The sequence below is a fragment of the Phaethon aethereus genome (genome assembly GCF_964289735.1).
Source record: "Phaethon aethereus genome assembly, chromosome: 3".
Classification (NCBI taxonomy): Eukaryota; Metazoa; Chordata; class Aves; order Phaethontiformes; family Phaethontidae; genus Phaethon; species Phaethon aethereus.
The window spans coordinates 44,624,139-44,636,882 of record NC_138576.1 but is presented as its reverse complement, the minus strand read 5'-3'; positions in this window follow the sequence as shown (position 1 = coordinate 44,636,882).

Sequence of the window (12,744 nt, the reverse complement as noted above, 5' to 3'; positions counted from 1 at the left end):
ATCTGACTGCTCTGATCTCAGATGACGAGCAATAGAAGTAGTGTATAGCCTGGGTTTGGAAGACCAAGAAATGTGTTTTACATGTTGCTTCCTTTCTAAAGGTCTGCAGCTTTACACCTTCTTCATTCAACCTTAAAAAAATTAAACCTTGAGTGGGACTTAATTTGGGAGCACAGACTTTCAAAATGCTCACAGAATTTATTCCTCCATATCAGTCTAGCTTGAACTTGTTCTTTGTCAAGCTTAGGTAAACTCTACTATCCAAGCCCTGTATCTTCATTTTCCTTAAAAAGGCTTTGTTTTGATATCTAAATCTTATGTGCCATCAAATGAAGCCAGTTGTACCGTTCTAATTTCCATGGATAATCTCGTTCATAAACATGTCATGAACACATAACACACACATGCAAAGAGAGGAATCTGGGTATTTATTCCTCAACATAAAATGTTTGGATCAGCCACAACAGTTTTCCACGAGGAATGTTTTTGCTTGTCACACACTTTAGATAACCAGAGAGAAAGCCTGAATAAAACTTTGCCTGAAAGGCTACAGAGAAGTCAGAAAATGAGTGATGCTGACTTCTTGCCAATGAAGTTGTTTCTTTTTTTTAACAAATGAAATAAATTCTGAGATATGCTACACTCAGAGGCAACTGTCATTCCTGATCTAGTTTTCACACATTGTTTTTCCTGCTTTTTCTTAGTGGTAATAACAAGACTAGCAGAACAAATTGAGAGAAAAGGAGAGGTGAATCTGTTGAGAGGTTCTCTAACGATTGCTTACTGCAGCATTCTTTCTATGATGGCTTAATTAACTAGTTATGGTATATATCTGCTATCCTTAGTGAGTACTTATTAAAAGTTTTATGTATACACACACGCAGCTTTGAACATAACTTTTAAGATACAAAGGGGGTTTTTATTTTCTTTTTTTTTTTTCCTGATGCTTTTCCTCTAATTCTCTTAGCAATCAACTGATTCTAATTATATTTAGTCTACAAAAGCCTGCTGTATGCTGTTGTAATATGCCACCTGAGATATACCTCCTTGAAGTTTGGTAGGGTTTAATAAAAAACTAGTTAGCAAAGGCTAAACCCCGGAAAGATCTTACGCCACAAAGTCACTTCGGTTACATGGGAATTCTCCCTTTGCGGTACAGACACGTGCCATTCCTAGAAGCTCTAACAGGTTTGATAGATTCCTGCTTCTTGCTACATTTCCTGTTCAGCCACAGTTACTTAAGAAATGTTATCTTAGATTTGTAGTTTTACAAGTGTTACATAAATTGCTTAGACACCCTTATGTAAAACAGAAGGGCTTATTTTCCTTCCTCTCAAAATAACAAAAATAATTTCACTTTTCTCTCACATGCCAAATGGCAAATCACTTAAATTCTTTAAGAAAATAACATGTTTTTATAATATTCTGTAAAGTACAATACATTATAAAGCATAATATGATTTGTTGAATAAGGATCGAGTTACGTATGCAATAAAAATTAGTCATATGTTTGTGTTTTCTGTTGACTCACCTATTGTAGGAATGACTAAATTAGTCTACACAAATATAAATGGCAACATTCTTATGACATAAAACTCTAAAATAAGATCATCATAGAATTTTGTATGCAAAGCACGTGGCAAACATCTCACCTTCCTTCCAGAATTTTTCTATGCCAAATCCTATGGCATTGGACTAGCTTTTTCCACATATGACAGTTTCATGCACAGGCTGTATAACAGAAGAATCACACATGCAACTATCAGTAAAAGTCTTCTTTTTCTTTTAAGACACGAGGCCATTGTGGTACAATGTCATTAATTTGACTATACTTTGGAAGGTAAATGACTGTCAGCAGAGCAGTCACAAAGCAAAAACCATTGCCATGAAACACATTACCTTTATTACTTTTTAAACATAATTTAAATTATTATCAAATTATTTTGAGGCATTTTTCAAAGACTAAGATCCAGCTGATGTAAGCACCTGCAATTCTTTTAAAGACACTTGAGCCACGCCATTTTGTACACTTTGAAGACGGAAAAAAGTGACTGCTCAAGACATTTTTTACCAAGTCTTGGTAATAATTTTTTTTAATTAAATACTCTGTGGACTTATACTAATACTCATAAACAAGAAACAGAGCACATTAGCCTGTGCAGAATTCAGCTATATCACTTCCAATACCTGAGATATTTTATTTATATACCTGAAAAATATTTCTACTCTGCCTTGTTTCAGGTTAAAGGTAGGAACCTAAATACTAAATATTTCCTCTCTATATATATTTTTTTCTCTTTTCTCCCCTGTATCTGTATTAGTGACTATCAACCTGTGAAAAGAGCCCTGTGTTCTTATTAAAGGCAAAGCTGCAATCCAAAGTAGGTCAAAAGAAAGGAACACCTGACACAGAACACAGCTCCCAGAGATCATAGCTAAAAAAGAAAAACACCCATCTGTAGTGCCATGGCTAATGACAAGCTGAACCTAGGTGAAAAGGTTCCTTTCAGGAAAGAACTAGGAGGAGGGGCAGTGCAATAAATACAGTGACACATGCCTGCTTGCCTGAAGAGTTTCCTCTCGCTCAGCCCTGATGCCCCTCCATCAATCACGGCTGATGCCTGCATTACATTCTAATTCCTAAGACACATCTCCTGTCATCTGGAAAGATCAAAGGGGAGGCTTGCTCAGGGACAAGGGAACACGTTAATGGCAGTCCCACCCCTTTGTTTGTAAATCCTTCGCAAGGTTCCAACTGCAGTGAATTAATTACATTGGTCCTCACACAATGATGCTGATTCTACCTGTTTCTTTCCTTTTTTTTTTTTCAATTTCTTGAGAGAAATATACATTGTAATATCTTAGGCAACCAGCCTTCCAAGAATATGAGTATGATCTTGAAGCGTTATGATTACAGAGCACTGGGAATCTACATGTATTTTCTCTCATATGAGAACTACATTAACATTTCACTTACTTAACCTCCCAGTAGAATTGTGAAGGTATCATTTATAAGAATTGTATAGGTAGTATAGGAAGAAGAGAGGATTGATTGATTCAGGAGGGAAAATCATCTTTCTTTCAGGCATATTCCTAAATTGCTTGACACACATTTGCTTATATGTGAAGGCTATACTTGAAGGAAAGCTGATATGTGAACTTGAATAAAATAGATTTCAAGGTAGAACTCGGAGAGTTAGTAAGGAGACAGCTGAGATTCACATCGCACAAAGGTTGCTTATACAAACAAGAAATTTACACAAAATTTACACAAAATTTAAACCACTTTTTAATCCAATATCTTTTCATTATACATACTTATTTCAATTTCACACTGGTTTACTGAAGTTTAATTTAAGCCATTTCCTCCAACCTTGTTCCCAACTGACTTAGACTATGTCTAATTTAAAGACTTTGTTACAGTTCAAATAGCCAAGATACGGAAAATGAAATTAAACTCACATATCTGAGCTGGCATAAATCCCTACTACAGATTCTGTTCTACCAGCAAAAAAGTCCTTTAGCTTGATTTCCTTCAAAACATTGAATTTATTACATTGATACAAGGGTTCAGTCTGATAATGGTTCCATTAGGAACACTTTGCTGGTTTACTGTATTGGTATTTCTATAATGGTAAAGTGTTTCTAGTATAGATGTTTCTGGATGTTAAATTGAACTAAACCTGATTTAAAGCCAGAATAAGAACATCATCCCAGCTTTCCATATATAAACAAGCCCTGTGCAACACTGAAATAAAAGAAGTTTGTTAATCCCAATATATAATATTTTCCCAAGGCAAACATTTTCTCATGGCAAAAGAAAGAAGTATTAAACCTCACTTTGTAGTTAAATAACAGTGAAGGCCATATTCAAGGCTGTCAAAAATCCCAGAGTGTCCCTGAACTCCACCAGAGCATCTGCATAACTGTATCAGCTTCTTTCTTCTTTTACAGATATGATATATTTACATTAAGCTTTGAATCTCTATGAAGAAAGGGACTTTAGAAAGACTTCACACAATGATTTAACCAGGCTACAAAATAGAACATGTAAAAGTTCATGTTTATGTCTCTTTCCAAATAAATATGTGGAAGAAGGAGACAAAAACAGCGTCCTTGAGGGGAACATCAATGGTTTGGGAGTTTAAAGCTCTTTAAAGAGAACAATAAAAAAGCTTTAAATAAAAGATTTTAAAATAACATCTTGTGTTACTGGTAGTGTTATTTCAAGAACCGATCCAACATCTTAGTCAAAGGGAAATTAACATTGTCTTCAAACTTAGATTCTTATATGGAAGCAATATTTCTTTCTACATGGTGAATTTTCTGGAGTTAAGAGTCAGTGCTAGAGACCCTCAAAGTTCCCTTGTGAATTTGCCTGAGTGAATATTCCTAGTAGTCTGATTCTGAATATCATATTAAAATTGTATAACTTACATACATAAATATTCAAACAGTTTTAACCTGATTTTAATGAAATTATATGTCCATTCCTGTCTTCCAGAATTCTAAAATAGAAATGTCACTTTCATTTTTTTTCTTTTTTTGCTTTTGGGAATTAAATTATTGTAGTCTATCAATGAATGTTTGTCTATTTGATATGGATGCAAAAATCATGCCAAGTGGAAATGGCTCATGTCCACACAAGTGTAGAAAATAAAAAAAAAGTCAGGAGGGAAATACAACACACAGAAGACTTCTTTTTTTACTTATTTTTTTCATGTCACAGCTGCAAAAGTAGGTAGAACTTGATTTAGGGTCTTTAAAATCTTTGTTATGATGGTAAAACTTGATGATATTTCTTGTAACCTTGAAAAAGAGAAAAGAAAAATATGTGTTCCTTGAGCATTTATTTAAATCCTATGGATGTCAGAAGATATTCTTGTTGTTCTGTACTAAAACACAGAGGCACATATGGTCTTGGAGCCTGTATCAATATGAATGGTTAGTGAATAGATAGGCATCCATGTCAAAGTCTGCTTCATGTTTTAATATATTAAAATTTGTGGCCTCTATGGGTTCCTGGGGTGGTGAATTCCACAGTTTCTGAAATGTAAGACAAGACAAAACCAATTCCTTCAATTACTTCTTAATTTTCCTTTTTCTTTAAGGAGAAGTTATGCACCCTCTTTGTAAATTCCATCTCCCTAAATTTGACTGTCCAAAATAATTTTATAATAACTGTCATCCCCTGTTATGTTGCTTCATGGGAATAATGACATACTACACAGTTTTAAGAGTCTTTGGTGAACGACTAAATTAATTTTACTGGCTGAGTCACTCTTTTCTATAAATTTATTAAGAAGCTAAGAGAAATAGTCCAGTAACTCACTTCCACAAAAGCCAAGCTAATGTTCTAGTGTGCCAATTTTGTCTATACTTATGTTAACTTCGTCCTTTATTGACACATTTTGGTACAGAGTATAAGTTTTTGATTTGCATGTTGAGTGAAACTATTTTGGGAGACTTGCTATCTTCAGCTTTTTTACTTATTATTTGTATTTCTGTGAACTTAAATCAAAGCCAGTTTATCATAAAAATTTAGATCATCTGCCCCATTGAAGAGACAATGAACTTTAGGAGATTTGCCATTTATATTTTTTTGGTATTGAGATAAATGTTAATAACGAGCTTAGTAGTCCACAAGTTTCACAGATGAGCTTCTTTAGAATGCTTATAAATATCACTTTTGTGTTTATTTGTTTAATGAAACAACTTTCATGTAGTTTTCCAACTCACCCTCTCTTAAAAAAGAAAAAAAAAATCCTTGTGAGTATTTCTCTGATTTGCTTTGTAATGAAAGTCAATACAATAATTCATTTAGTCTGACTGTAACAGTCTCGTTTCATGATTCTTTCATACGTTGATCATTATTAGCTCTCAGGAGATTCTTGCTTCTGAAGTGTTCGGAAATATTATATTAGCTTTTATACTGACTTGGTAAGTCAGTTTTTCATATTTCTGTGGCCTGCCTTACAGTAATTTTATATGTAACTACCCAGAGCTGATGTTTCCAGAATTTTCTATTCTCCTTGATTAGAAACTACTTTCTCTTTCTGGAGGAGGTCTTTCTAGTTGAATGTTTCACTTCAGGAGAGATGCTGACCATGGAGAGGGATTCCAAAAGTAAGTAGAAAGACTTACCAGCAAATTAGAAAGAATGATTGCAAGACTGACGAAACTGAAGAACCCAAGGGGTGAGGGATGGGGTGGGGGAGAAGTAGAGAATACTGAATGGGAACATTAAAAGCAGTTATTGAGTACACAAGAGGCTACTGTAAGAATGAAAGTACTTTGTATTCTGTGTCCATGGTGGTTAGGTCAAGTAGCAACTGACATCAACAGCAGCAAGAAAATTACAGGCTGGGTGAAAATAAAAACTTCCTAGCATAATGATAATGAATCTCTGAACTAGGTTAGATGTGGAGGCTGTGTCCAGCACTAGATGTCTTTCAGAACAGCATAGAAATATCCACACCGGACACCATATAAGTATAGCTGATTCTGACTTGGCCAGGGGATGTGTTAAATGACAGCCTGAGGCCTCTTTTATACCTATTTTTTCCTGATTTTATCATTCAAATAACTTCCTTTATTCTGAGTTTTTAGCAGGCTGGCTTACAGCATCTCACTTTAAAGTCTATTTCTTTTATTTGTGCCATATCTAGAGCCTCTAATGTGGCTGATTCAATCTCTATGGCACCTGTCGTGCCTTGCTTAAGTGTCTTTTAATGATCTTACATATGTTTATGTAATTATTCTTTTAAAAAATAATGTTATTTTTGGCCTTTTTCCTCCATGAGACAGACTACATTTGCCTAACTTTAGACACTATTAGAGTGTGAATTTTCTAAGTTAATTCAGTTTGAAAATTTTTAGTTTCTTATTAAATCTTTATATGAGAAAGCCTTATTTTGCTTGAGTTAACATATTGAACATCTATGCACAGTATTTAGAGGAGGTAATGACATCTAGATATTGGCACTGATATAATCAGTATATACTTTCATAAGTGAAAGATGCAGATTCTTGACAAATCAATTTTCTCCCCTATTAAAACCCCACAACACCCTTCCCTAAATTGGAGAGATATGAATTTGTGTGTATGACGAATTGTTTGGATGGTCGCATCTGGAGGGTAGTGGTCAGCGGTGGTTGACACACCTGAGAGATGGGATTCCATCCATAGGGACCTGCACAAATTTGAGGAATGGACCCATGTGAACCTCATGAGGTTCAACAAGGCCAAATTCAGGGTCCTGAACCTGGGTCAGGGCAACCTCTAGTATCAATACAGGCTGGGGGATGAAGGGATTGAGAGCTGCCTTGCTGAGAAGGACCTGGGGGTACTGGTGGATGAGAAGCTGGACGTGAGCCGGCAGTGTGCACTTGTAGGCCAAAGGCCGACCATATCTTGGGCTGCATCCAAAGAAGCATGGCCAGCAGGTTGAGGGAGGTGATTCTGCCCCTCTGCTCTGCTCTGCTGAGACCCCACCTGGAGTCCTGCATCCAGCTCTGGAGCCTCAGCACATGAAAGACATGGACCTGTTGGAGTGGGTCCAGAGGAGGGCCACAAAAATGATCAGAGGGATGGAACACCTCTCCTGTGAGGACAGGCTGAGAGAGTTGAGGTTGTTCAGCCTGGAGAAGAGAAGGCTTATTCCAGATTTTCAGTACTTAAAGAGGGCTTGTAAGAAAGATGGGGACAGACTTTTTAGCAGGACCTGTTGCGATAGCACAAGGGGTAATGGTTTTAAACTAAAAGAGGGCAGATTTAGACTAGATATAAGGAAGCAATTTTTCACAATGGGGGTGGTGAAATACTGGCACAGGTTGCCCAGAGAGATGGTAGACACGCCACCCCTGGAAGCATTCAAGGTGAGGTTGGACGGGGCTCTGAATAGCCTGATCTAGTTGAAGATGTCCCTGCTCATTGCAGGGGGGTTGGACTAGACATCTTTTAATAGTCCTTTCCAACCCAAGCTATTCTATCATTCTATGATTCTATGAAAATGACTTTGGAATTGGCAAAAGATGATACAGAAAGAATTTTTAAATTAACAGAAGTAACAAGCAAGGAAGTTTATTTCTAATTGATCCAAAGAGCATTACAATCTATTTTTGAAGTTGTGCAGATGAAGTATCCCATAATTCTTCTACATATTCCATAGGTAGTTTCTTGTTTCTATTGTAGCACTAAGTTTTTAAGGATCTTTGGAAGAAATTCATATTATCTAACTCTTGGCACCAGCAGCATAACAATATTCTCCAAGCTTTACACTTTGGTCTCCCTTTCTTCCAGAGACAATCAGTCATTTTAGGAAGTAATTATCTTGGTCTGTATTAGTTGACTATTTTAGGATGATACTGTCAGTAAGAGCCCGCTTGTTTCTGATGATGAAAAAATTAGCTCAAAGATGGGTGTGTCTTCATAATTATCTCAAAGATGGATATATCAACATTTCTCATGTTTGTGTGTGTTTGGTTAAATGAGTTCCACTGTTTATGTTGTGTTGTATTGTGGTTTTAATATTATGGCTCTGTGCAAGGCCTAAATAATCCATCCAGTAGATCATTTTGAAGGTGCTGGCTCTCAGTTGGTGCTCTGCAAAAAAACATAAAATGGAGGCAAAAAAGGCATGACTACGCACATTTATAATTTGTGTCTTTATTACTTACAACCAGCCCAGCTGAATAAATGTGCTTTGCCAGCAAGCCACAAGATCAGCACAACTGTATTTGAAATGTGCTTTTGAACTTCATCAGTGAAGCATTCATAGGAGGTTGAATCACAGAATCATAGAAACATAGAATAGTTTGGTTTGGAAGGGACTTTTAAGTCAGTTGGACATCTAGTCCAACCCCCCTGCAATGAGCAGGGACATCTTCAACTAGATCAGGTTGGTCATGTTTAACATTTCACCAAATGGCTTTACACAGAACTTTAAATTGCATATCTAATACAGAAATTGAGGTCCACAAAACATTTAAGGGTACCATTTCCTCTGAGATATCCTATTGTAAAAGCCAAGTCACAGCTTAAACTAGTAGCATTCCTCCCAGTAGTGGTATCTGAAACAGGATTAAATGAAGGAGAATCTGCTTGCTGTCTAAAAATATAGCCCTAAACCTGAAAGTAGAGATCAGGTTTGAGAAACATTACATATATCAGTTCTTTCCCTCTGCAGCCGCTAAAATCTCACATATTTTATAGGCTAATTTTATGATGGGATGAACTTGAAGTGCTCATACTTTTATTTTGCAAGATAGAGAATCTAAACAGTCAGTTTAGATGAAGTGCCTTTTAAAGTGTCATAGGACAGATTAATTCCATTTTACATAATCACTTCAGTCTTTAGATGTAGCCTCGTTTTTATAGGACTGTAGGTGGGGGCTCTTTTCTGAGAGAAAACATCCACTGTTTCTGTTCTGATTCTTTTTGGTCCCAAACCCATCCAGGGAATTAAGCAACAAGGCTGTGCAAAATAAGAGTTCCATGCCACTGACAACAATGCAAGGAAATCACAGATTATTCTGTGCTGCATTTAATGTTCTGGTTAAATTTCATGAAAATGTTTGTATTCATACCTAGAAATCCTTTAACAACTTTATTAACTCCTTGGGGCTCCTAAAAAAATACTATGTAGTAGTCCTCAAAAGCACCATTTCAAGGGATCTTGACAATTAAGAAAAGGCAGTGTGATTGTCTAAGTTGTTTTGGAATACTGGCTTGCTGCCTACGTAAAACTAAACAAAGGCTTACTCTGGCTTTTAGGTCAGACCAATACAGGCCAAGCTTGAGCTCTGATTTGCCCCATACGAGGAAATATAATGGAGTGGAAGCAGCAGCTACTTAATATAGGAGTTAAAATTACCCGTGACTGAAGTGAGCACATCAATCAGAAGTTTTGGCATGTAATGAGCTAGAAAAACTGGTGTGGCAGGTTTGGGGGCAGGAAAAGTCTCCATTCTGTATTCAGCAGTTTCCAAATTACCATGACATCCCTTTGCATAAACCACCCGACTTCCAGCAGGTGGATTTTGCAGGCATTGTTTTGCCAGCACAAAGATGGATCAAGAGGGAGCATTCAAAATAGCTTCCTGTTTTGTGTTCTTAAAATGAGAATTCCATGAAGTCTGCCAAAATTCTTAGCATTTTTAGAAGCTAGACTATAAAATAATGAAGGGGACAGAAAATCAAGAATTAAAAATGTGACAGGTTTAATACATTACACAAGCAGCAGTGCTTGCTTTCTGTGCCCTGAAAACCACAATTTTTTAATATAAAGAGCTACATTAAAATGAATCGGAGAGAAATACTCTAATCTTTCCATGGTGTCTTCCTAATGCATGCATGTCATTCAGTGTTCATTGCAACACGACATAGCATCTCCTTTACCACCTGAATGTTTTTTGATTTATTATTCCTGTCTTGATCTTTTAGAAAAAGATACTGGCACGTTTACACATCTAAAATTAGTAGCTGAAAAATGTCTACCCCTAAATATATAATGATTGCAAAAGTGCATTTGGAAAGAGATCGGATGCATGTTATGATACTTTTCTATAAATGCCTTCCAGGCATCTATATATAGGGGATCAGATTCTTCTTTCAGATTCCCACACGGTAGTGTGAGTTCTGCAGGAAATCCTTGCAATCATCCCAGAGAAGATCACAGGCAGTGCAGGGCTTTAGGGTGTGCTTCTGAGTTAGTACACTGGAGGCCCTCTGTTCTGGGAGATTTTATCTTCTTTTTTTTTTTTTCTTAACAAGGCTTACTAAGGTTTAAAAGCAGACTATGCATTTGCAGTTTCTATCCTCTTTGTTTAAAAATAAATCCATTTTAATGTATGTTGCAAGCAATGTTAAAATATGTTTCGCAGGGAGTGTTAAAGTAGACACTGCTGATGCTGCAGGACTGCAAACCCACCAAACTGGATGTTCATTCTGAATCACTGCAAAGTGCACAGCACAAGATGTTCATAGAATTGCTAGAAAAATCCAGTGTTCAATAGCCATAGGATTTCCAGCTGTGTGGAACAACAGGCTAGTTTCAGGGTTGTAAAATAAAGCATTACAGACTGGAAACTGTTCATTTGAAATTGTTTTCTTTTTTTCTAATTTATGTCACTGCAGGAGAAGACCTCAAAATTTCAGCCGGGAGAGAAGATAAGAAAAGGTGGAAGAGATGGAAGAGGGGAAGAAAAATTGCAAATCTACAAGAACTAAAGGAACAGATACCTTTTGCAGGTTGATAGGTTAAAAACTTAATGCAGGTGTTTTCCAAAAGCTGAAGAGAAGTCTTTAGTCAACAAAGAGATTGAAACTAAAGCCAGAACATATCTTGAAGAATGATTCAGCTTCTAGTACTTGAGCTGGACACATCAGTGTTAGCTGGCAAAAACTCAGGTGAAATCCAGGCTCCATTGCAATCGATACCTGTTTGCCATTGATTTCTGTGGAGGCAGGATTTTCCCCTGGCTTCTCCTCATCAGCATATTACTGGAAACTTCCCCTCTGTTTTTGCTTTCTAACACAACAATGCGAATCTCAGCACACACAAGAAAATTGGCCCCTCACAACAATTTCAGCTGTGACTCTTACTTCACAATCCTGTTCTTCTGTCCTCGTGTCATCTGTTCCTCCTCTCCCCACAGCAATTCTTTTATGAACTCTTTTCTCTTCATAAAAATGCATTCAATATCAGGCTCAAAAAAAAATGCCCTCATCAGCCATTTAATTTGTTATACTATGTGTGAAAGCAGAAGCCAGGGATAATATTTTGAAAAGTGCAGAATTTTACAGGAATAGGAACATTAAAAAGCAAATCATCTACTGGTTTTAATTGTTTTGCTTCCATAACTATATGTTTTGTTTGGTCAGGGAAGAATAATAATAATAAAAAAAATCATTAAAGAACATGTACTTGAAGTCTGGCACCTAAATGATATATTCTGGCTCTAGATCAAGAGAGTTCTTCTGATGTCTTTCTTTTTCCCCTCAGTGACTAAATCCACAACCCCCTCACAGACCCCATCTTTCTCCTTCCCTATCTTTAATGGGATAAAGTCTTCTGAGCTAAAGCCAAAAATTGTTTTGAATTTAATCTGTGCTATTGTCTATCTGTGTCTCCTTTTAAGGGTTGACAGCAACTTGTTGTTCTGCATATTTCATGCAACTTAAAATCAAATCCAAGTATTCCATTAATATAAGATCAGAATGCTGAAACTGTTACTTATATCTGCAACAAAGACCTTATCTAACAAAAATCTTTCCAGGGACTTCAGTGGTAGCTGTACCAAATCCTGTGTTTCTTGCATCAAATTTTGTATTTTCTCTTTTCTTTTTGAGAATTACTTTCAAAAGCTAATTTCCATTTTCAGAGGAAGTCTAAAATTCTGAAGTCATTGTTAAATTACTTAAATTCCTCAGCCTCTATATCCAGTATGTTCCTTTTTAAAATTGTTTCCATAGTCCTATGGCTTTTCTGGGGGGAAAAAAGTAATTAAAAATGTCATGCCTAGGCACAGTCATGGATGAGCTCTTTGGAAAGGAGAACAACAAGCTTCCTGCATTGTCTCAAAGTCAAGAAAAAACAAAAAGGAAATGACTAGTTGAAAATGTATTTAAAGAAAGCAAATGAGCTTACAATTAAGATTTTAAAAGAAAATTTTTCAGGCAAGGCAAGTTGGTTAAATCCATACCTGATTTTGCCTAAATGAAAAAGAGATGGAATAGTTATT